The 22,629-nt window shown below is 44.1% G+C and overlaps 1 protein-coding gene and 1 non-coding gene across 3 annotated transcripts in view; both read left to right on the forward strand.

The window, feature by feature from the left end:
* The window catches only part of LOC105485670 (ubiquitin conjugating enzyme E2 R2), a 118,676-nt gene that overhangs the window by 41,833 nt on the left and 54,214 nt on the right, over window positions 1–22,629 (forward strand). The gene's annotated exons all lie outside the window — the stretch shown is intronic.
* Window positions 19,839–19,964, forward strand: LOC112427414 (U4atac minor spliceosomal RNA). The gene has a single exon (XR_003018954.1). It is a non-coding gene; the product is annotated as a U4atac minor spliceosomal RNA (small nuclear RNA).

The following is a 22,629-nucleotide window of genomic DNA, read 5'->3' on the forward strand; positions in this document are numbered from 1 at the left end:
TTTTGACAAAGTTTCTTAGTTTCCTTTATTTTTCTTTTTAACAGAGTCACTTAGTATGTTTTAGTTTCTAAATATATTGGTTTTTAACAAAACTCTCATTTTGGTATTAATATCTAATTTCATTATATCATAGTTAATGTGATCTCTGTGATACCGGTTATTTGGACTTTATTGAGGCTTGCTTTATGGCTGTAAACGTGTGCTTAAAAAGACTTCCTTTATCTTTGCTGTGTACAGAGTTCTGTGTATTATCTAATGGTTGATAATTGGTTTTTTTCTTTTTTTCGAGATGGCATTTCGCTCTTGTCGTCCAGGCCAGAGTGCAATGGTGCAATCTCAGCTCACTGCAACTTCTACCTCCTGGATTCAAGCGATTCTCCTGCCTCAGCGTACCAAGTAGCTGGGGTTACAGGCGCCTGCCACCACGCCCGGCTAGTTTTTGTATTTTTTATAGAGATGGGGTTTTACCATGTTGGCCAGTTTGGTCTTGAACTCCTGACTTTACGTGATCCGCCTGCCTCGGCCTCCTCCCAAAGTGCTAGGATTACAGGTGTGAGCCACTGTGCCCAGCCCAGAATTGTTAATTATATTGTTCAGATCTTCAGTACTTTTATTTTTTTCTGCATGATCTATTCGTTTCTGAGAAGGGAGTATTAAAATCTGCAAGTGCAATTTTTTTTTTTTTCGAGACAGGGTCTCACTCTGTCACCCAGACTGGAGTGCAGTGGCACAATCACGGCCCACTGCAGCCTTGCCCTCCCAGGCTCAGGTGATCCTCCCATCTCAGCCTCCTGGGTAGTTGGGACTACAGGCAGGCACCCACCTCCACATTTTTTTATTTTTTGTAGAAACAGAGTTTCACTATGTTGTCCAGGTTGGTCTTGAACTCCTGGGCTTAAATGATCCACCCACCTCAGCTTCCCAAAGTGCTAGGATTATCACTGTCAGTGATGGGCATGAGCCACCATTCTTGGCCGCAATAGTTAATTCATACATTTTTATCTGCATTCTCTCATTTGTTACTTGACATATTTTGTTACTGTAATTTCTAGGTCACAAACATGCATACATGTTTGTTATGGTTGTATCTTCTTGTTTTATTATTCCTTTTATCAGTACATACTGCCCCTCATGGCGTTTTTTTGTCTTGAATTTCATTTTATCAGATTGTTTCTTCAGCTTTCCTTCAGTTTATTTTTTTCCTATGATATTTTTCTCTCCTTTTATTTTATTTTATTTTATTTATTTATTTTTTTTGAGACGGAGTCTCGCTCTGCCGCCCAGGCTGGAGTGTAGTGGCCGGATCTCAGCTCACTGCAAGCTCCGCCTCCCGGGTTTACGCCATTCTCCTGCCTCAGCCTCCCGAGTAGCTGGGACTACAGGCGCCCGCCACCTCGCCCGGCTAGTTTTTTGTATTTTTTAGTAGAGACGGGGTTTCACCATGTTAGCCAGGATGGTCTCGATCTCCCGACCTCGTGATCCGCCCGTCTCGGCCTCCCAAAGTGCTGGGATTACAGGCTTGAGCCACCGCGCCCGGCTCTCCTTTTATTTTTTTCAGTCTTTTTTGTGTCTTGTAGAAAACGTTGTTGGATTTTGGAACAGATGGACCAAGAACTTAAAATAAGCATGATAATATATTTAAGAAACTTAGGAATTCAGAATGGTATATTTTATCTGGTTTTTGTCCGTCTCTTGATATAGTTGTATGTACTCTTTGGGTGATTAATTATTTTGGTTCATGAGTTTCTTTTTTTTTTTTTTTTTGAGACGGAGTCTCGCTCTGTCACCCAGGCTGGAGTGCAGTGGCCGGATCTCAGCTCACTGCAAGCTCCGCCTCCAGGGTTCACGCCATTCTCCTGCCTCAGCCTCCCGAGTAGCTGGGACTACAGGCGCCTGCCACCTCGCCCGCCTAAGTTTTTGTATTTTTAGTAGAGACAGGGTTTCACTGTGTTACCCAGGATGGTCTCGATCTCCTGACCTCGTGATCCGCCCGTCTCGGCCTCCCAAAGTGCTGGGATTACAGGCTTGAGCCACCGCGCCCGGCCCATGAGTTTCTTTTTCCTGGGGTTTTCAGCTACTGTGTTTGGTTATGTATATTGGGGAAATAATGGAAATCCCAGTTCAGTTCAAGTTCTTGTTTGCTGCTGAGAGGAGGATGATCCCCAGGCAACACAAAATCAGCATTGATCATTCCTGATTGCTGTCACTTTACCATGTAACAATACTGGATACAGTTGTACTTTGAAACTCCTAGACATAGTGGAAGGAGACTTTCTTTTAAAATTATAATCTACCAGCCAGGGAACTTGTAAGAGGAAACGCTGGAACGGTGAATGCTGAGGATGGCTAATCAGCCTGCATCTGTTTTCATTGAAACCTTACAGCCAGGCAAGGTGCCTCATGCTTGTAAGCCCAGCACTTTGGGAGGCCGAGGTGGGCGGATCACTTGAGCCCAGGAGTTCAAAATCAGCCTGGGCAGCATGGCAAAACAGAAAATAGCTGGGCATGGTGGCATGTGCCTGCAGTCCCAGCTACTTGGGAGGCTGAGGTGGGAGGATTGCTTGAGCCTGAGAGGTTGAAGCTGCCGTGAGCTGAGATTGTGCCATTTTACTCTAGCCTGGGTGATAGAACCTGCCTCAAAAAACCAAACAAAACCTTATACTAGCAAGGCTCTTACCCTGTCCTGATTTTACTGTGTACACGCTTGGCAAGCAAGGGACAGGGAATGATTTTCCCAAAGTGTAAATGGGTGAGAACCAAGGACAAAATGTAAATGCTTTTTTTCACCCTTCCCCAAGTGGCCCTCCTACTCCCAGTCAGTCCTCAGCAAAGCATTATTTTCTGAAATTTTTTATTTGCTTTTATCAATGTAATACTCTATGTATATGTAATTTTAAAAATTAAAAAAACTATTAATACTAGGCTTATGATGTGAAACAGTTTCTTGCTTTACCTATTCCTTCCCACATTTCCTTTGTCTAGTCTTGTTTGTTTTCTGGTACATTACTTACCACTAGATTTCTAAATAATGATTTTTAAATTTTTAGCATTTTCTATTGATTTACTATTATGGAACATGAGTTTAGCTCTTTTATACCACTCAGCCTTACCTTATCACCATTTTCCCTTCCTTTATCTTTCCCATTATAGTGTAGCAATATCAAGTGTTTACCTTATATTAACTATATATATATATATTATGTTGACTCTTCTCAGTTGTGTATGATTACATTACCTTTCTTGGAAAATCTTTTGTTTTTCCTGAAGTTTTCTTGTTTTTTTTTTTTTTTTTTTCCATTTTATGTTGTTTCCTTTGTCATTCTCATCTGTTAATTTCAGATTTTCTATTAAACTATAAAACCCCTTTACTTCTGTCCTTCCGTCCTTTCTTCCTTCCTTCCTTTTTTTTTTTTTTTTTTTTTTTTTGAGACAGTCTTGCTCTGTCGTCCAGGCTGGAGTGCAGTGGCTCAATCTCGGCTTACTGCAACCTCCACCTCCTGGGTTCAAGTGATTCTCCTGCCTCAGCCTTCTGAGTAGCTGGGATTACAGGCGCATGCCACCACACCTGTCTAATTTTTGTATTGTTAGTAGAGACTGGGGTTTGCTGTGTTGGCAGGCTGGTCTCTAACTCTTGACCTCAGGTGATCTGCCCGTCTCATCCTCCTGAAGTGCTGGGATTACAGGCGTAAGCCACACTGCCTGGCCCCTTATGAGTTTATATGCTTTTTTTTTTTTTTTTATTCCCCTTACTGTCACTTTAGTAGGGTTTCAGAAGGCAGTAGAGATGAGTACTTATGTTCATTCTAATGTGGTTAAACTGAAATTAGTGTTGACTTTTATTTACTTATTTATTTATTTATTTTGAGATGGAATCTCACTCTGTTGCCCAGGCTGGAGTGCAGTGGCATTCTCTCAGCTCACTACAGCCTCCACCTTGCAGGTTCAGGCGATTCTCCTGCCTCAACTTCCCAAGTAGTTGGCATTACAGGTGTGCACCACCACACCCGGCTAGTTTTGTATTTTTAGTTGATGGGGTTTCACCATGTTGGCCAGGCTGGTCTGGAACTTCTGACCTCAGGTGATCCACCCACCTTGGCCTTCCAAAGTACTGGGATTATAGGTGTGAGCCACCGTGACCAAGTGTTGACTTTTAAATTTTAAATTAGAAAGTGTTACTGTGATAAACTATACTTGAAAATCATATTTAGTTATTTGTAGGGTAATAATGTTACTGTGGAATAATGTAGCTGTGTGTGTGAACAAGTGGCTGATTAGACTGCATAGTTAACCTTTATGCTTTTAAGTACATAGAAATTGACAAATTGTTGAGTGGCATGTGAACTGTTTTGCCTGTAGTTCTTTGAGAGTTTATTGTTCATTTGTCCTTTTTTCCCCTATTTTTTCAGCTAAGCTCCTTAAGATGGAAGTTGTTCCTTAATAATGGCTAAAGCACTATGGGAGTATGTTCTTTCATTTATTACACATAAGTTAGAAAGTCCTTATTACTGTAAGGCCAAGATGCTAACTTTATGAGGCCCCAGTTTCTCCTAATCAAAAGTTCTTTTCCCCACCTCACAGAATAATCGCATATAGTAAAAGCTAATTTACCCATTCCTGAAGGTAAAATACTTATTCACTTTCACATATGTCTATATAGTACATTACTGGATGATGTAAATAACAATTGTTTTTCATTGTATCCTGAAGTACCCTAGAATCTTCTTAGGAAGACTAACTTAGATTCCGAAGGGTAGCTTGCCATTATCAAAAGATAGTACTCCATACTCTCCTGTCTCAGGAGAGACAGGAGACATCTTCTGTCTCATCTTTACATTCTAATCGGAAATTAAAGAAAATAGGAAGGTAGAGAACAGGTGAGAACAATAAGTGTATTTTGTTAAGCACTTGGTTCTTTGAATATTTTTAATCTGTGATATAGATGTTAAATTTGTTTTTTCCTCAGATGGTGTCTCACTTTGTCAGCCAGGCTGGAACGCAGTGGCATGATCTTGGCAAGGCGCAGCCACAACTTCCCAGGCTCAAACAGTCTTCCTGTCTCAATCCCCCAAGTAGCTGGGATGCACCACCACACCTGGCTTTTTGTATTTTGCTAGAGATGGGGTCTCGCCATGTTGCCCAGGCTGGTTTCCAACTCCTGATAGAGCTCAAGCAATCCTCCCACCTCAGCCTCCCAGAGTTCTGGGATTACAGGCATGAGTCACCATTGCCAGCCAATATTAAATATTTGAATTAGGGCCGGGCGCGGTGGCTCAAGCCTGTAATCCCAGCACTTTGGGAGGCCGAGACGGGCGGATCACAAGGTCAGGAGATCGAGACCATCCTGGCTAACACGGCGAAACCCTGTCTCTACTAAAAACACAAAAAATTAGCCGGGCGAGGTGGCGGGGCCTGTGGTCCCAGCTACTCTGGAGGCTGAGGCAGGAGAATGGCGGGAACCCGGGAGGCGGAGCTTGCAGTGAGCTGAGATCTGGCCACTGCACTCCAGCCTGGGCGACAGAGCGAGACTCCGTCTCAAAAAAAAAAAAAAAAAAAAAATATTTGAATTAGAATCAGTGCTAAATCATTGCATTCTACTCTAGGACTATGCCTGTTAATAGTGTATTCTCTTTACATTTTAGTTTATGGAGGATTTCTTTTTTTTGGAGATGGAGTCTCACTCTTGTCACCCAGGCTGGAGTACAGTGGTGCCATCTTGGCTCACTGCAACCTCTGTCCCCCTGGGTTCAAGCGATTCTCCTGCCTCAGGCAGGAGGATCACTTGAGTATAGGAGTTCGAAGCCAGCCTGGGCAACACAGTGAGATCCCATCTCTACAAAAAATTTAAATAAATAATGTGGGTGTGGTGGCCTGTAGCCCTAGCTACTTGGAAGGCTGAGGTGAGATGATCTCTTGAGCCCAGGAGTTTAAGGCTGCAGTGAACTATGATCATGCCACTGCATTCCAGCCTGGGTGACAGACCGAGACCCCCCACCCACACCTTACACCCTCCCACAATCGTTAACCCTGTGTTAAGTTTTAAAAAGCAGGCCGGGGTTGGTGGCTCATGCCTCTAATCACAGCACTTTGGGAGGCCAAGGCGGGCGGATTGCCTGAGGTCAGGAGTTTGAGACTAGTCTGGCCGACATCTCTACAAACCCCATCTCTACAAAAAATACAAAATACAAAAATTAGCCAGGCATAGCCTATAATCCCATCTACTCAGGAGGCTGAGGTACACGAATCTCTTGAACCTGGGAGGTGGAGGTTGCAGTAGGTGGAGGTTGCAGTGAGCTGAGATCATGTCACTGCACTCCAGCCTAGGCGACAGAGTGAGACCCTGTCTCAAATAAAAAACGTTTGAACAAGCTAGTCTTCAGTAATTAGGTAATAACTGTCTTCTGCAGTTTTAATTTTAAAGGATCTATTTTGTGTGCTTTTTCAAAAGCGATAACGTATTTAAGGTAAACTTGAATGTTATTTGATGGAGTAAAATATGGATTGATGAGAGGGTTTTAAATCTTTTCAGTCTGTTGTTTCTTTTCCAAATGACTGTCCCCAGAGATACCATTTGTTACTCCCCTCCCTCCCTTCCTTCTTTCCTTTTTTTTTTTGTGACAGAGTCTCACACTGTCGCCCGGGCTGGAGTGCAGTGGCACAATCTTGGCTCAGTGCAACCTCCACCTTCCAGGTTCAAGCGATTCTCCTGCCTCAGCCTCCCAAGTAGCTGGGATTACAGGCACCCGCCACCATGCCCGGCTAATTTTTTGTATTTTTAGTAGAGACGGGGTTTCACTATGTTGGCCAGGCTGGTCTTGAATGCCTGACCTCATGATCCACCTGCCTCAGCCTCCCAAAGTGCTGGGATTACAGGTGTGAGCCACCATGCCTGGCCTGTTGATCCACTTTAATAGTGGATAATAAAGCTTTATTGCTTATCATTTGGTATGATAAACAACCAAAGTTAGTGATTCTGATTTCTTCTTTTTTTTTTTGAGACGGAGTCTCGCTCTGTCGCCCAGGCTGTAGTGCAGTGGCTGGATCTTAGCTCACTGTAAGCTCCGCCTCCCGAGTTTACGCCATTCTCCTGCCTCAGCCTCCCAAGTAGCTGGGACTACAGGCGCCCGCCACCTCGCCTGCCTAGTTTTTTATTTTTTTTATTATTTTTTTTTATTTTTATTTTTTTTTTTTTGAGACGGAGTCTCGCTCTGTAGCCCAGGCTGGAGTGCAGTGGCCGGATCTCAGCTCACTGCAAGCTCCGCCTCCCGGGTTCACGCCATTCTCCGGCCTCAGCCTCCCGAGTAGCTGGGACTACAGGCGCTGCCACCTCGCCCGGCTATTTTTTGTATTTCTTAGTAGAGACGGGGTTTCACCATGTTAGCCAGGATGGTCTCGATCTCCTGACCTCGTGATCCGCCCATCTCGGCCTCCCAAAGTGCTGGGATTACAGGCTTGAGTCACCGCGCCCGGCCTGATTTCTTCTTTATTCTCTTTTGCCTTTGCCATCATTATAACCCAGACTTTTGCTCCTTCATATCTGGTAGTTTAATTTAACCCTATTCGGTTGTCATGCAAACCTCATATCCAGAACTTCTTTCGTTATGTTAGCCCCTGCTTAAGGATTTGGGAGTGTCTTTCCCTGGTGACTAAATTAGACAGGACTGCCAAAAATAGTATAGGCAAACTGCTCATTTCTTTTCTTGTCAAAAAAATACATGTTTGACATATATTTCTGTCTTTGGCTCAATTATATGCTGTGTGCTCTCATTTTTTCCCACTGGTATACAAAAAAAATGCGATCCTATAGTTTTTAAAAGTTGCTGACACACTTTGCTTATAGGAGTGGTTTTCTAGCTAAGCTTCTCAGAATCCTCAAAAATCTATGAATAGTCTGGTAAGTAGTAGAGTGTATTTCTTCTTTTTGGCTTGTGTCCTTTGCCTGTTTTACTATAGAAGGGTTTGTCTTTATGTCTTGATTTAGAAACACTTATATAACCCTTTGAAAAAAAATTTAAACATTTCCCCCATTTTATGGTTTTGCCTTTTTAAACATAAACGGTATGTTTTGTTATATAGAATTGTTTAACTTTTATTTTATAAAATTCATCTGTTATTTTCTTTAAGGTTTTTAATCTTTGGTGTCATGCCTCAAAAAAGTAACACTGGCGTGGTGGCTCACACCTGCTTTGGGAGGCCTAGCTGGGCAGATCATGAGGTCAGGAGATGGAGACCATCCAGGCTAACACGGCGAAACCCCATCTCTACTAAAAATACAAAAAATTAACCAGGCATGGTGGTATGCACCTGTAGTCCCAGCTACTCAGGAGGCTGAGGCAGGAGAATCACTTGAACTCAGGATGCAGAGGTTGCAGTGAGCCAAAATCGTGTGACTGTACTCCTCCAGCCTGTGCAACAGAGCGAGACTCCCAAAAACAAAAACAAAAAAAACAGAAAAAAAAAAAAAGAAGAAAAAGAAAGTACATGATAGTCTGGGCGTGGTGGTTCACACCTATAATCCTAGCACTTTGGGAGACCAGAGCAGGTGGATCACCTGAGGTCCCAGCTTGGTCAACATGGTGAAACCCTGTTTCTACTAAAAATACAAAAATTAGCAGGGCGTGGTGGTGTGTGCCTGTAATCCCAGCTATTTGGGAGGCTGAGGCAGGAAAATCACCTGAACCCGGGAGGCGGAGATTGCAGTGAGTCGAGATCAAGATTGCACTGCCACTTACTTCAGCCTAGAGGACAGAGAGAGACTCTGTCTCACCGCCACCCCCCCCGCCCCAAAAAAAAGTGCATGGTAGATTTAGGGTTTTTTGTGAAAGATTTAGAAAGAATATAATTGATGTTTATTTTGTACGTTTTGGAGTTGATACGCATTATCATTTTAAACTTTTATTAAGGACATTCTCCTAATATGGGGCAAAACTGATTACTAATTTTATTGGGTTTTGTTTGTTTGTTTTTTTGCAATGGAGTCTTGCTGTGTCATTCACTCTGCTGGAGTGCAGTGGCGTGATCTCGGTTCACTGCATGCTCCACCTCTCAGGTTCAGTGGATTCTCCTGCCTCAGCCTCCTGAGTAGCTGGAACTACTGGCATGTAGCATCACGCCTGGCCAATTTTTGTATTTTTAGTAGAGATGGGATTTCATCATGGCTCACTGCAACCTCTGCCTCCTGGGTTCAAGTAAGATGGGGTTTCACCATGTTGGCCAGACGCCTTGAACTCCTGGTCTCAAGCAATCCTCTTTCCTCAGCCTCCCAAAGTGCTGGTATTACAGGTAGGAGCCACCATGTCCGGCCTGATTACTAATTTTATCTGCTAATGTTCATATATATAAGTATGTGAGGTGTTAAAGATACCTCATTAATAAGGGCAGAAAAAAACAGAAAGGAAAAACTTCCTTAGCACTAGAATGTCTTCTTGTGGTGGAAAGCAGACAGGCCTTTTAGCTTTGAACTCCTGTGTTCAGATCAGTTATTCAGGATGTCTTATCCTGACTGTTAAGGATCACATTTCTTAGATTAGCCATAACAAACCATCCATGAGTTATATGTATGTCACACATGGTAATAATAATAGAAACTTGGAGAGCCCAAAATGCTAAATAATTCTATTGTTATTAATAATTAAATCAACTATTTAAAAAGTTGTTATGAAAGTAATAACATACTTTGAACCTTTTCAGCTCTTCTGGAATTACTCCCACATTTCTAATTAGTCTTAATTTACCTTTTAAGAGGTGGGGTCTTGCTTTGTCGCCCAGGCTGGAGTGTGGTGTTGCAGTCATAGCCCACTGCTGCCACGAATTCCTGGGCTCAAACTGTTCTCCCGCTGAAGCCTACTGAGTAGCAGGTACTGCAGGCCTGCCACCAATCTCAGCTAACTTAAATTTTTTTTTTTTTTTGAGACAGAGTTTCACTCTTGTTGCCCAGACTGGAGTGCAGTGGCGTGATCTTGGCTCACTGCAACCTCCGCCTTCTGGGTTCAAGCAATTCTCCTGCCTCAGCCTCCTGAGTAACTGGGATTATAGGCGTGTGCCCACACCCGACTAATTTTTGTATTTTTAGTAGAGACAGAGTTTCGGTGTGTTGGCCAGGCTGGTCTTGAACTCCTGACCTCAGGTGATGCGTCCACCTTGCCCTGCCAAAGTTCTGGGATTCCAGGCGTGAGCCACTGTGCACGGCCAACTTTTAAAATTTTTTTCTAGAGATGGGGTCTTGACATGTTGCCCAGGCTGGTCTTTGAACTCCTGGGTTCAAGTGATCCTCCCACCTTGACCTCCCGAAGTGCTGGGATTACAGGTGTGAGCCACTGTTCCCAACTCCCTTCCTTCCTTCCTTCTTTCCTTCTGTCCTTCCGTCCTTCCGTCCTTCCGTCCTTCCTCTTGCTCTGTCACCTAGGCTAGAGTGCAGTGGTGTGATCTCAGCTCACTCACTGCAACCTCTGCCTCCCAGGTTCAGCGATTCTCCTGCCTCAGCCTCCCAAGTAGCTGGGACTACAGGCGTGCGCCACCATGCCCGGCTAATTTTTGTATTTTTTAGTAGAGACGGGGTTTCACCATATTGGCCAGGCTGGTCTTGAACTCCTGACCTTGTCATCTGCCTGTCTTGGCCTCCCAAAGTGCTGGGATTACAGGTGTGAGCCACCACGCCTGGCCTTCTAAATATTTTTAATGCCGCTTTTCATTTTTAAAATTTCTAGTTTGTTGTTAACTATCATACTTCCAATAAGGAAGATGAGGATTTCTCTCATTACTGTAACACCCCATCCCATAAACATACTCATTAGCTCCCCATATTTCCAGTAGTTACAGTTTTGGTTTAGACTAATTTTCAGTGTTTACATTAATATGACTATGTAAATAATAGTTCCGGTTGAACCATGTCATACACCATTATTACCTTTTCTTACACATGTAGTGTAGTGTTTTGTTTTTTGTTTTTGCTGGAATTCCTCTTCATCCCTCCACATTTAGTTTTTTTTTTTTGAGATGGAGTCTCACTCTTGTCGGCCAGGCTAGAGTGCAGTGGAGCAATGTTGGCTCACTGCAACTTCCATTTCCCAGGTTCTAGTGATTCTCCTGCCTCAGCCTCCCGAGTAGCTGGGATTACAGGTGCCTGCCACCACACTCGGCTAATTTTTGTATTTTTAGTAGAGATGGGGCTTCATCATGTTGGCCAGGCTAGTCTCGAACTCCTGACCTCAGGTGATCTGCCCACCTCAGCCTCCCAAAGTGCTGAGATTATAGGCATGAGACACCGGTGCCCAACTCACATTTAGTTTTCTAATGTGCTTATCAGTAATTCATCCCTGAACTCTCTTTAAATACACATGGTTATCATACTTAACTGGAATGTAATTAACTTTTTTTTTTTTTTTTTGAGACAGAGTCTTGCTCCCTTGCCCAGGCTGGAGTGCAGTGGTGCGATCTCAGCTGACTGCAACCTCCACCTCCCAGGTTCAAGCAATTCTCCTGTCTCAGCTTCCCTAGTAGCTGGGACTACAGGTGCCTGCCACCACGCCCAGCTAATTTTTGTATTTTTAGTAGAGACAGGTATCACCTTGTTAGTCAGGCTGATCTCAAACTCCTGACTTCAGGCGATCCACCCGCCTGGGCCTCCCAAAGTGCTGGGATTACAGGCGTGAGCCACCGCTCCCGGCCCTTACATATCCTCTTTTGTGAAATGCCTGTTCAAGTCTTTTGCTCATTTTTTGGTGTTTTTGTATTTTCCTTATTCGTAGGAGTTCTTTATATACTGTGCATATTAAATCATTTGTTGGATTGTGTGTGTGAATCCGTATACATATATTGTGAATAACTTCTTCCACCCTGTGGCTTGCTCGTTCCCTGTTTTAATGATTTTTTTGATGAAACAGAAGTTCTTGGTTTTAGTAAAATCAAAATTATCAATGTTTTCTTTTATGGATATTACTTTTTGTGTCCTGTTTTAAAACTTTTGTCCCCTCTAGTGTCCTAAGTATTCCTGTTTTTTGTGGTGGTAAAATATATATAACATAAAATTCACTATTTCAGTTTTAAGTGTATAATTCTGTGATATTAAGTGCATTCATAGTGTTGTGCAGCCACCACCATCATTCATTCCCAGAAATCTTTTCATCTTCCCAAACTGAAGCTCTTTACCCTTTAAACAATAACTCCTTCCCTCCTCTCTTCGGCCTCTGGTGGCCACTATTCTATTTTCTGTCTTTCTGAATTTCACTATTCTAAGTGCCTCTTATAAATGGAATTATGCAGTATCTGTCCTTTTGTTACTGGTGAATTTCAGTTAACGCAGTTTTCAAAGTTCATTCATGTTGTAGCATGTGTCAAAATTTCCTCCTTTTTGAGGCTGAATAACATTCCACTGTATATGTTGCCACATTTTGTTTATCCACTTATTCATTGATAGCTACTTGGGATGCTTCCATGTTTTTTTCCTTTTTTTTTTTTTTTTTTTCCCTCCCTGCTATTGTGGATAAGCTGCCCTGAATATAGGTATGCAAATATCTGTTTGAATCCTTGCTCTTCATCATTTTGGGCTGTGTACCCAGAAGTGGAATTTCTGGATCATATGATAATTCTGTTTAATTTTTTTTTTTTTTTTAAGAGATGAAGCTTTGGTATGTTGCCAGGCTTGAGTACATTGGCTATTCACAGGTGTGATAATAGTACACTGAGACCTCAAATCAGGGGCACAAACAATCCTCCTGCTTTAGCTTCCTGAGTAGCTGGGACCTACAGGCTTGCACCTCTCTGTATCTGGCTGGTGTCTAGTGTACAAGTCTTTTGCTTCCTTGATAAAGTTTGTTTCTAAATATCTTTTTCTTTCTGGTGCAGTTGTAGATGAAATTGCTTTAATTTCTATTTCGGATTTGTTGTTAGAGTATAGAAATGCAGCTGATTGTTTTGGGTACTAATGTGGATGTTGATTTTGAATCCTGCCACTTTGCTGAATTTATTATTTCTAACAGTTTGTATATGTGTGTGTATAATCTTTAGGATTTTCTATGAACATCATGTCATCTTCAAGCAGAGGTAATTTTACTTCTCTCCAATTCAAATGCCTTTTGTTTCTTTTTCTTGCCTCATTGCTCTGGCTAGGACTTAAAGCATGAAGATGATCTTTTGTTTTCTTCTAGAAACTTTGCAGTTTTAGTTTTGCAGTTAAGTCTATGATCTATCTGTAAATACGTGAGACAAGAGTCAAGGTTATTTTTTCTATATAGAAAATATAGAATGTAGATATCCAGTCAGTCCAGTGGCATTGAAAAGACTATCCTTGAACAAAGGCACCACTGCATTGAAAAGACTATCCTTGAACAAAGGCACCACTGCAGTTCAGTGGTGCCTTTGTTGTAATATTAGTCTGTTTCTGGATGCTGTCTTCTTTTTTTTTTTTTTTTTTTGAGACGGAGTCATGCTCTGTCGCCCAGGCTGGAGTGCAGTGGCCCGATCTCAGCTCACTGCAAGCTCCGCCTCCCGGGTTCACGCCATTCTCCTGCCTCAGCCTCCCAAGTAGCTGGGACTACAGGCGCCCGCCACTTCGCCCGGCTAGTTTTTTGTATTTTTTAGTAGAGACGGGGTTTCACTGTGTTAGCCAGGGTGGTCTCAATCTCCTGACCTTGTGATCCGCCCGTCTCGGCCTCCCAAAGTGCTGGGATTACAGGCTTGAGCCACCGCGCCCGGCCTGGATGCTGTCTTCTATTCCATTTGGTTGTTTGGCCTTGCACCAATAGCACAGTCTTTTTTTTTTTTTTTTTTTGAGACGGAGTCTCGCTGTGTCGCCCAGCCCAGGCTGGAGTGCAGTGGCGCGATCTCGGCTCACTGCAAGCTCCGCCTCCCGGGTTCACGCCATTCTCCTGCCTCAGCCTCCCGAGTAGCTGGGACTACAGGCGCCCACAACCGCGCCCGGCTAATTTTTTGTATTTTTAGTAGAGACGGGGTTTCACCGTGGTCTCGATCTCCTGACCTTGTGATCCGCCCGCCTCGGCCTCCCAAAGTGCTGGGATTACAGGCGTGAGCCACCGCGCCCGGCCTTTTTTTTTTTTTTAAAGACTGAGTTTCACGCTCGTTGCCCAGGCTGGAGTACAATGACATGATCTCGGCTCACTGCAACCTCTGCCTCCTGGGTTCAAGTGATTCTCTTGCCTCAGCCTCCCAAGTAGCTGGAATTACAGGTGCCCATCACCATGCCCAGCTAATTTTGTATTGTTTACCATGTTGGTCAGGCTGGTCTCAAACTCCTAACCTCAGATGATCCGCCCTCCTTAGCCTCCCAAAGTGTTGGGATTATGGGCGTGAGCCACTGCGCCCAGCCAGCACAGTCTTTTTTTTTCTTTTTCTTTTTTTTTTTTTTTTTTTGAGAAGGAGTCTCGCTCTGTCGCCCAGGCTGGAGTGCAGTGGCCGGATCTCAGCTCACTGCAAGCTCCGCCTCCCAGGTTCCCGCCATTCTCCTGCCTCAGCTTCCCGAGTAGCTGGGACTACAGGCGCCCGCCACCTCGCCCGGCTAGTTTTTTGTGTTTTTTAGTAGAGACGGGGTTTCACCGTGTTAGCCAGGATGGTCTCGATCTCCTGACTTCGTGATCCACCTGCCTCGGCCTCCCAAAGTGCTGGGATTACAGGCTTGAGCCACCGCGCCCGGCCAACACAGTCTTAATTACTATAGCCTTATGATGTCTTGAAATCCGGCAATGTATGTCCGAATTTGTTGTTCTTTTTCAAAATTGTTTTGTTTGGTTATTCTATGGACTTTGCATTTTCATACAATAAATAAATATGTATTTATAAATTTTGGTATCATCAGTTTCCACACAGAAAACCTGCTGGAATTTTATTGGAATTGCATTCAATCTGTAGATCTATTTGGGGACAATGAACAACTTAATAATATTGAGTCTTTCAGCCTATGGAATGTGTTGTATATCTCTCTGTTTATTTGGGTCTTTAAAATTTTTCTTTTCGGTGTTTTATAGCGATTACACACATATCCCTATAGATTTATTTCTAGGTATTTGTTATACTACTGCATGTGGTATTTAAATTTTTATATTTTATTTTATTTTATTTTATTTGAGATGGAGTTTCGCTGTGTCACCCAGGCTGGAGTGCAGTGGCACGATCTCGGCTCACTGCAACCTCTACCTCCTGGGTTTAAGCAATTTTCCTGCCTCAGCCTTCCAAGTAGCTGGGACTACAGACACATGCCAGCACACCTAGCTAATTTTCTTTTTTTTTCTTCTTCTTCAGTAGAGATGAGGTTTCACCATGTTGGCCAGGATGGTCTCGATCTCCTGACCTTGTGATCTGCCCACCTCTGCCTCCCAAAGTGCTGGGATTACAAGCGTGAACCACCGCGCCCGGCCATAATTTTTCCTTTTTTTTTTTTTGAGACTGGGTCTCGCTCTGTTGCCCAGGCAGGAGTGCAGTGGCGTTAGCTCACTGCAAGCTCCGCCTTCTGGGTTCGTGCCATTCTCCTGCCTCAGTCTCCTGAGTAGCTGAGACTACAGGTGCCCGCCACTATGCCCTGCTAATTTTTTGTATTTTTTTTTTTTTTTTTTTTGAGACAGGGTCTCGCTCTGTCGCCCGGGCTGGAGTGCAGTGGCCGGATCTCAGCTCACTGCAAGCTCCGCCTCCCGGGTTCACGCCATTCTCCTGCCTCAGCCTCCCGAGTAGCTGGGACTACAGGTGCCCACCACCGCGCCCGGCTAATTTTTTGTATTTTTTTTAGTAGAGACGGGGTTTCACCGTGTTAACCAGGATGGTCTCGATCTCCTGACCTCGTGATCCGCCCGTCTCGGCCTCCCAAAGTGCTGGGATTACAGGCTTGAGCCACCGCGCCCGGCCTTTTTGTATTTTTTTAGTAGATACGGGGTTTCACCATTAACCAGGATGTTCTCAATCTTCTGACTTCATGATCCGCCTACCTTGGCCTCCCAAAGTGCTGGGATTACAGGCGTGAGCCACCGTGCTCGGCCCGTAATTTTTATTTTTAACACCGCCCCGCCCCTTTTTTGTTTTTTGAGACTGTCACGCTCTGTCGCTCAGGCTGGAGTGCAGTGGCATGATCTCAGCTCACTGCAACCTCAGTCTCCTGGGTTCAAGCAATTCTCCTGCCTCGGCCTCCCAATTAGCTGGGATTACAGGTGCGTGCCACCACGCCCGGCTAATTTTTTTGTGTTTTAGTAGAGACGGGGTTTCACCACGTTGGACAGGCTGGTTTTGAACTACTAACCTCAAGTGATCCACCCACCTCGGCCTCCTAAAGTGCTGGTATTACAGGTGCGAGCCACCGTGACTGGCCAAAGACCCCCTCTCCCCACCCCGTTTTTTATAATTTGAATTCCCTCCCTTTGTGGCCTCCTGTTCTTCTTTTACGGATTTTATATCTTAACATTCTGAGAACATAAATTATATTTTTTGAGATTTTTTTTTTTTTTTCCTCCAAGGTGTTTTGTTTCCTTTTGTGTTTGCCTCTAAGAATTTCTGGAAATCCATCTTGTTTGTTCATATTTAAGAGTCAGGTACTGAAAAGCAGATGAAAAGTTCAGCCCTGTGTGAAAGGCAAAATTTGTGAAGTGTTTAATGTTACTGTATGGTAATCTGACTGGGCTGATCTGTTTGGGAGGCCCCTATCTATTATTGTTTTGTGTGTTTCCTCTGTGGGAGATGATCAGCTACCTCAGAGAGGAATCTCTTCTCCTGCGTGGTATGTATACAGATTTGATTGCAAGTGTTGGAAGAGACAGGTGGAAAAAGGGAGTCTAGGATCTTACAATTCTGTAGTTAGATTTTTTTCTCTATTTTGATTTGTTTCCTGATCCCTGTGTTTCTGGTTTAGTTGTGACAGAGTAAACCTCTAGTCTTTAGTGTGGTGTGGGCTAGTCCTTGATTAGCCTGGGATAGAGGCTCTGTCTATAATATTTTTATTTTTATTTTATTTTTTTTGAGACAGAGCCTCACTCTGTCACCCAGGCTGGAGTGCAGTGATTCTCCTACCTCAGCCTCCCAAGTAGCTGGGATTACAGGCATGTGCCACCATGCCCAGCTAATTTTTGTATTTTTAGTAGAGTCAGGGTTTCACCATATTGGCCAGGCTGGTCTTGAACTCCTGACCTCGTGATCTGCCCACCTCGGCCTCCCAAAGTGCTGGGATTTCAGGCGTGAACCACCGTGTCTGGCCATCTGTCTACTCACTTTTGACCAGTCCATCAATTAACCAGCATTATTTGCTGTCAGTGCCTCCGGTTGATGAGTTTTTCCCTGGTTCTGTGGAGAAAGTAAGCCTGTTCCTTGGTTTTCTGACCACAGTCTGGTCTTCTAAAGTATTTACTACATATTTTTCTGGTTTCCAACTTCCAAAATTTTGTTTCTTTTGGGTCCTCCCATTTGTCCTCATGGGTCTATGAGTTTAAAAATAAAAATCCCTTTTCTGTAAACTTAGTAAACCTAGTTTGTGAGGAGGCAGTAGTAAATATGTATGTTCACTGTTTTTTTACCAAAAGTCCAAATTTTTTTTCTACTGTTCCATTACCCTGCTGTTGGTTCTCTAGCATTTGTTTTTGGGAGGAAATGGCTTTACTTTCCAAGCTGAAAGAAACATTTTTTAATTACTGCATTAAAAAAAATACAGAGGAGGCTGGGCTTGGTGGCTCAGGCCTGTAATCCCAGCACTTTGGGAGGCCAAGGTGGGTGGATCACCTGAGGTCAGAAGTTCGAGACCAGCCCGGCCAACATGGCAAAACCCCATCTCTACTAAAAAATACAAAAAATTAGTCCGGCGTGGTGGCACACGCCTGTACCCCCATCTACTTGGGAGGCTGAGGCAGGAGAATTGCTTGAACCTGGGAGGTGGAGGCTACAGTGAGCTATCGTGCCATGGTATTCCAGCCTGGGTAACAGAGCAAGACTGTCTCAAAAACAGAAAACAAAAAAGAATGTAGAGGGCCAGGCATCGTGGCTTACACCAGCACATTGGGAGGCTTAGGCAGGTGGATTGCTTGAATCCAGGAGTTCAAGACCAGCCTGGGCAACATGGCAAAACTCCACCTCTGCAAAAAATTTTTTAAAAGCTGGCTGTGGTGACTCACATCTGTCTATGGTCCCAGCAACTCAGGAAGCCGAGGTGGGAGGATTGCCTGAGACCGGGAGGCAGAGGTTGCAGTGAGCTGTGATCATACCATTGCACTCCAGCTTGGGCAACAGAGCAAGACCCTGTCTCAAAACAAAAATAAAGGCTGGGCGCGGTGGCTCACACCTGTAATCCCAGCACTTTGGGAGGCTGAGACGGGTGGATCACGAGGTCAGGAGATCGAGACCATCCTGGCTAACATGGTGAAACCCCGTCTCTACTAAAAATTAAAAAAAAAAATTAGCCTGGCATGGTGGTGGGCGCCTGTAGTCCCAGCTACATGGGAGGCTGAGGCAGGAGAATGGCGTGAACCCGGGGGACGGAGCTTGCAGTGAGCTGAGATCACGCCACTGCACTCCAGCCTGGGCAACAGAGCGAGACTCCATCTCAAAAAATATTAAATTAAATTAAATTAATGAATAAAAATTAAAAAATACAGAGAACTATCAGTATTAATATTGAGACTACAATAAAGTCTCCTTTTTAAGGTCTGTGCTTTTTAGAGTCTAATAAGAGGACAGGGATTTCCTGTTATTTATATTTCATTTTTATTTTGAGATAAGTATTATAGTAATTCTAAATTAAACTTTTTTTCTGGGTTCAAGCAGTTCTCCTGCCTCAGCCTCCCGAGTAGCTGGAATTACAGGCGCCCACCACCACACCTGCCTGGCTAATTTTTGTGTTTTTAGTAGAGATGGGGTTTCACTATGTTGGCCAGGCTGGTCTTGAACTCCTGACCTCGTGATCCGCCTGCCTCAGCCTCCCAAAGTGCTGAGATTACAGGTGTGAACCGCCGCGCCCGGCCCCTAGACTGGGATTTTTAATTAAGATTCATAGTTTTGAGACAGGATAGTTCCCTTGAACCCCCTTCGCGGGCGGAACTGGGGTGGTTCGTTTCACTCCGCCCTCTGCTGGCCACTATTGGCGGGAGGGAGCGTGCGAGCAAGCGAGCCAGTGCGGGAACTGGAGCGAATGAACCAGCGGGTCGCTACTTTGGTAGGTGCAGGCTCTGTGAGGGCCCGCAGCAGCGTCCAAGCATGTTACAACCAATACTTTTTTCAGCTCTGCAGTCCAGGGCCTGCCAAGTGCCAGCCAACTCAGTGGAGGGTCAGTCCGGATGGTGGCCTCTGACCTTTCGGCACCCTGTTCTTGTTTGGTGTCCAGAAAGAATCGGGTCACACGAATTGTTTGAAAGGTGATGAATGCAGAAGACTTTATTGAGCAGTGGGTGGCTCTCAGCAGAAAGGGAGGCTGGAAAGGGGATGGGAAGGTGATCTTTCCCTGAAGCCGAGCTGTCTCTGGCAGGCCCCTCTCCGAAGTCGCACTGTCTGAAGATAGTGGAAATTTTCTGTAGTCTCGTATGCTCAAGCTGCGTGTACCCTTGACACTCAGCCGCGTGTGTTGCTCCGCCAGCTGAAGTCTTTTATGGGCACAGGATAGGGGCGGAGCAGGCCAAAAAGGCAACATTTGGGCTGAAAAATAGGGTCAGCTGTTTTCACTTTGGGCAAACTTAAGGGTGGGGCTTAGCCAGGATCCCAGCCCTTCTGTCAGTTTGACCTTAAAACCTGCAGCACATTATATAGCCTCACTGGGGGGGGATGTGTGTATACACACTTTTCTTTCCCACATACTATTATTGAACAATTTAAAGATGTGTAGTTGGCAGACTTTTGACACTTTCAGCAAGTTAATAAGAAAGCATGTTTTAACCACCCTTTTCTTGGGGTTGCGCTACTATCCAAGGAGTGCATAGCGAGGGCAGCACTGCTAATGCCTACACAGCACTCCCACCTCAGCTGGAGCTTTGCTTTACCTTGGTGCAATTTTTGGAAAAATGAAAACCTGCTCTACCCTCCCCCCCAAAAATATGTCTTGATTGCGTTTGCTGATGTTATGTTGGAAACATATCCTATGGCAGATGTGAGCTGATGACAGAGCAGAAAAACTCAGCAGTGGGAATATCCTCATTTCACACTAAATCCAGGCACAGATCCAAATACAACAGTAAATACTACATTTGCCATCAACTGAGCTATTACCGAGTACAATTATATTTAGGACTAGGAAACTTTTTCACCTATTTAATAGTATGTTAATAAATAGGTAGCAGGAATAATTGGGAGATATTTAATTATTCATATGTAATTGTTTTTTGGCCAGGCATGGTGGCTCATGCCTATAATCCCAGCACTTTGGGAGACTAGGGTGGGTGGATTGCTTGAGCTTGGGAGCTCAAGACCAGCCTGGGCAATACGGCAGAATCCTGTCTCTACTAAAAATGAAAAAAACTAGTTGGGTGTAGTGGTGCAGCCCTCTAGTCCTAGCTGCTTGGGAGGCTGAGGTGAGAGGATCGCTTGAACCTGGGAGGTGGAGGCTGCAATGAGCCCAGATTGTGCCACTGTACTCTGCCAGGGCGAGAGACCCTGTCTCAAAATAAACAAAAACATAAGTTGTTTTGTCACTGTTGAAATCCCATCTGAAAATAATTAGTAGGATAACAAAATTTATTTAATACTGCACATTGGGGGGGTTATCTAAATTTTGCTCCAAGTCAGTTTATACTTGGTTTTATGTATTTACATACACAATGTTTTATTTATTTTTTTATTTTGAGACAGAGTTTCGCTCTTGTTGCCCAGGCTGGAGTGTATTGGTGTGGTCTCGGCCCACTGCAATCTCTGACACCTCCTGGGTTCAAGTGATTCTCCTGTTTCAGCCTCCTCAGTAGCTGGAATTACAGGTGCCTACCACCACACTTGGCTAATTTTGTATTTTTAGTCGAGATGGGGTTTTCATCATGTTGGCCAGGCTGGTCTATGGAACTCCTGACCTCAGGTAATCCACCCACCTCTGCCTTCCTAAGTGCTGGGATTACAGGCGTGAGCCGGCACATAACGTTTTTTAATGACTTTATGGTTATGCATTTTAGGATATATCTTTCTTTGCCCAAATATTTATTTATTTATTTTTAATTTTTTTAATTAATTAATTTTTTTTTTTTTTGAGACGGAGTCTCGGTCTGTCGCCCAGGCTGGAGTGCAGTGGCCGGATCTCAGCTCACTGCAAGCTCCGCCTCCCGGGTTCATGCCATTCTCCTGCCTCAGCCTCCCGAGTAGCTGGGACTACAGGCGCCTGCCGCCTCGCCCGGCTAGTTTTTTGTATTTTTTAGTAGAGACGGGGTTTCACTGGGTTAGCCAGGATGGTCTCGATCTCCTGACCTCGTGATCCACTGGTCTCGGCCTCCCAAAGTGCTGGGATTACAGGCTTGAGCCACCGCGCCCGGCCATATTTATTATTTATTATTATTTTTTTTTGAGGCAGAGTTTCGCTCTCGTTGCCCAGGCTGGAGTGCAATGGCGTGATCTTGGCTCACTGAAACCTCCGCCTCCTGGGTTCAAGCAATTCTCCTGCCTCAGTCTCCTGAGTACCTGGGATTATAGGCATGTGCTACCACGCCCAGCTAATTTTTGTATTTTTAGTAGAGACTAGGTTTCACCACGTTGGTCAGGATGGTCTTGAAGTCTTGACCTCATGACCCGACCGCCTTGGCCTTCCAAAGTGCTGAGATTACAGGTGTGAGCCACCGTGCCCGGCCTTATTTTTATTTTTTTTGAGATAGAATCTCGCTTTGTCACCCAGGCTGGAGTGCAGTGGCATAGTCTCAGCTCATTGCAACCTCTGCCTCCTGGGTTCAAACAGTTCTACCTCAGACTCCCCAGTAGCTGGAATTACAGGCCCATGCCACCATGCCTAGCTGCTTTTTGTACTTTTAGTAGAGATGGGGTTTCACCAAGTTGGCCAGGCTGGTCTCAAACTCCTGACCTCAGGTGATCTGCCCACCTCGGCCTCCTTAAAGTGGTGAGATTACAGGCGTGAGTTACCATGCCCAGCTTTTATTTTTATAATGTGTGCTACGTTTGGGGAGAATAGGAAACCAAGGAAAGTTATGATGAGGGTACATTAAATTAAAAAGAGAATCTTGGGAGGAGCCAAGAAGTATGAGAAAGAGTGAGTACAAAAGTTAGAGCATTAGGAGAGAGTGAAATTGGAGAAGCCCAGGAAATAAAGTGGTTCAAGAAGACAAAATGATAAATGGGAAAATGCTTTTTGGTAGTTGTAGATGACTAGAAAATTATTCCTCAATAAATAGGTCATATGCATTTTTGTCTATATCTTCTTAACTGTTAATTTCACAACTGAGTGATGAAATGATGCAGTTAGCTCAATGGCTGACATATAGTAAACACTTAATGAGTATTATTTATCACTACTTCCACCTGTCATTGTTCACTTACTCCCTCAATATAGAAAACTGAGAGTTGTCCTTGAATTTTTCCTTCTTCTCAATCCCAATATCAAATCAATTACTGAGTCTCATTGACTATACTTCCTATATGTCTCAAAAATACATTTTCTTGTGTTTATTCCAACTGTCTCTGTCTTTGTTCACATGTGTAAGCCTTTCTGCATTACATTATTTTTCCCTTTGCCTGTAAGGT

This window comes from Macaca nemestrina, chromosome 14 (genome assembly GCF_043159975.1).
Source record: "Macaca nemestrina isolate mMacNem1 chromosome 14, mMacNem.hap1, whole genome shotgun sequence".
NCBI lineage: Eukaryota > Metazoa > Chordata > Mammalia > Primates > Cercopithecidae > Macaca > Macaca nemestrina.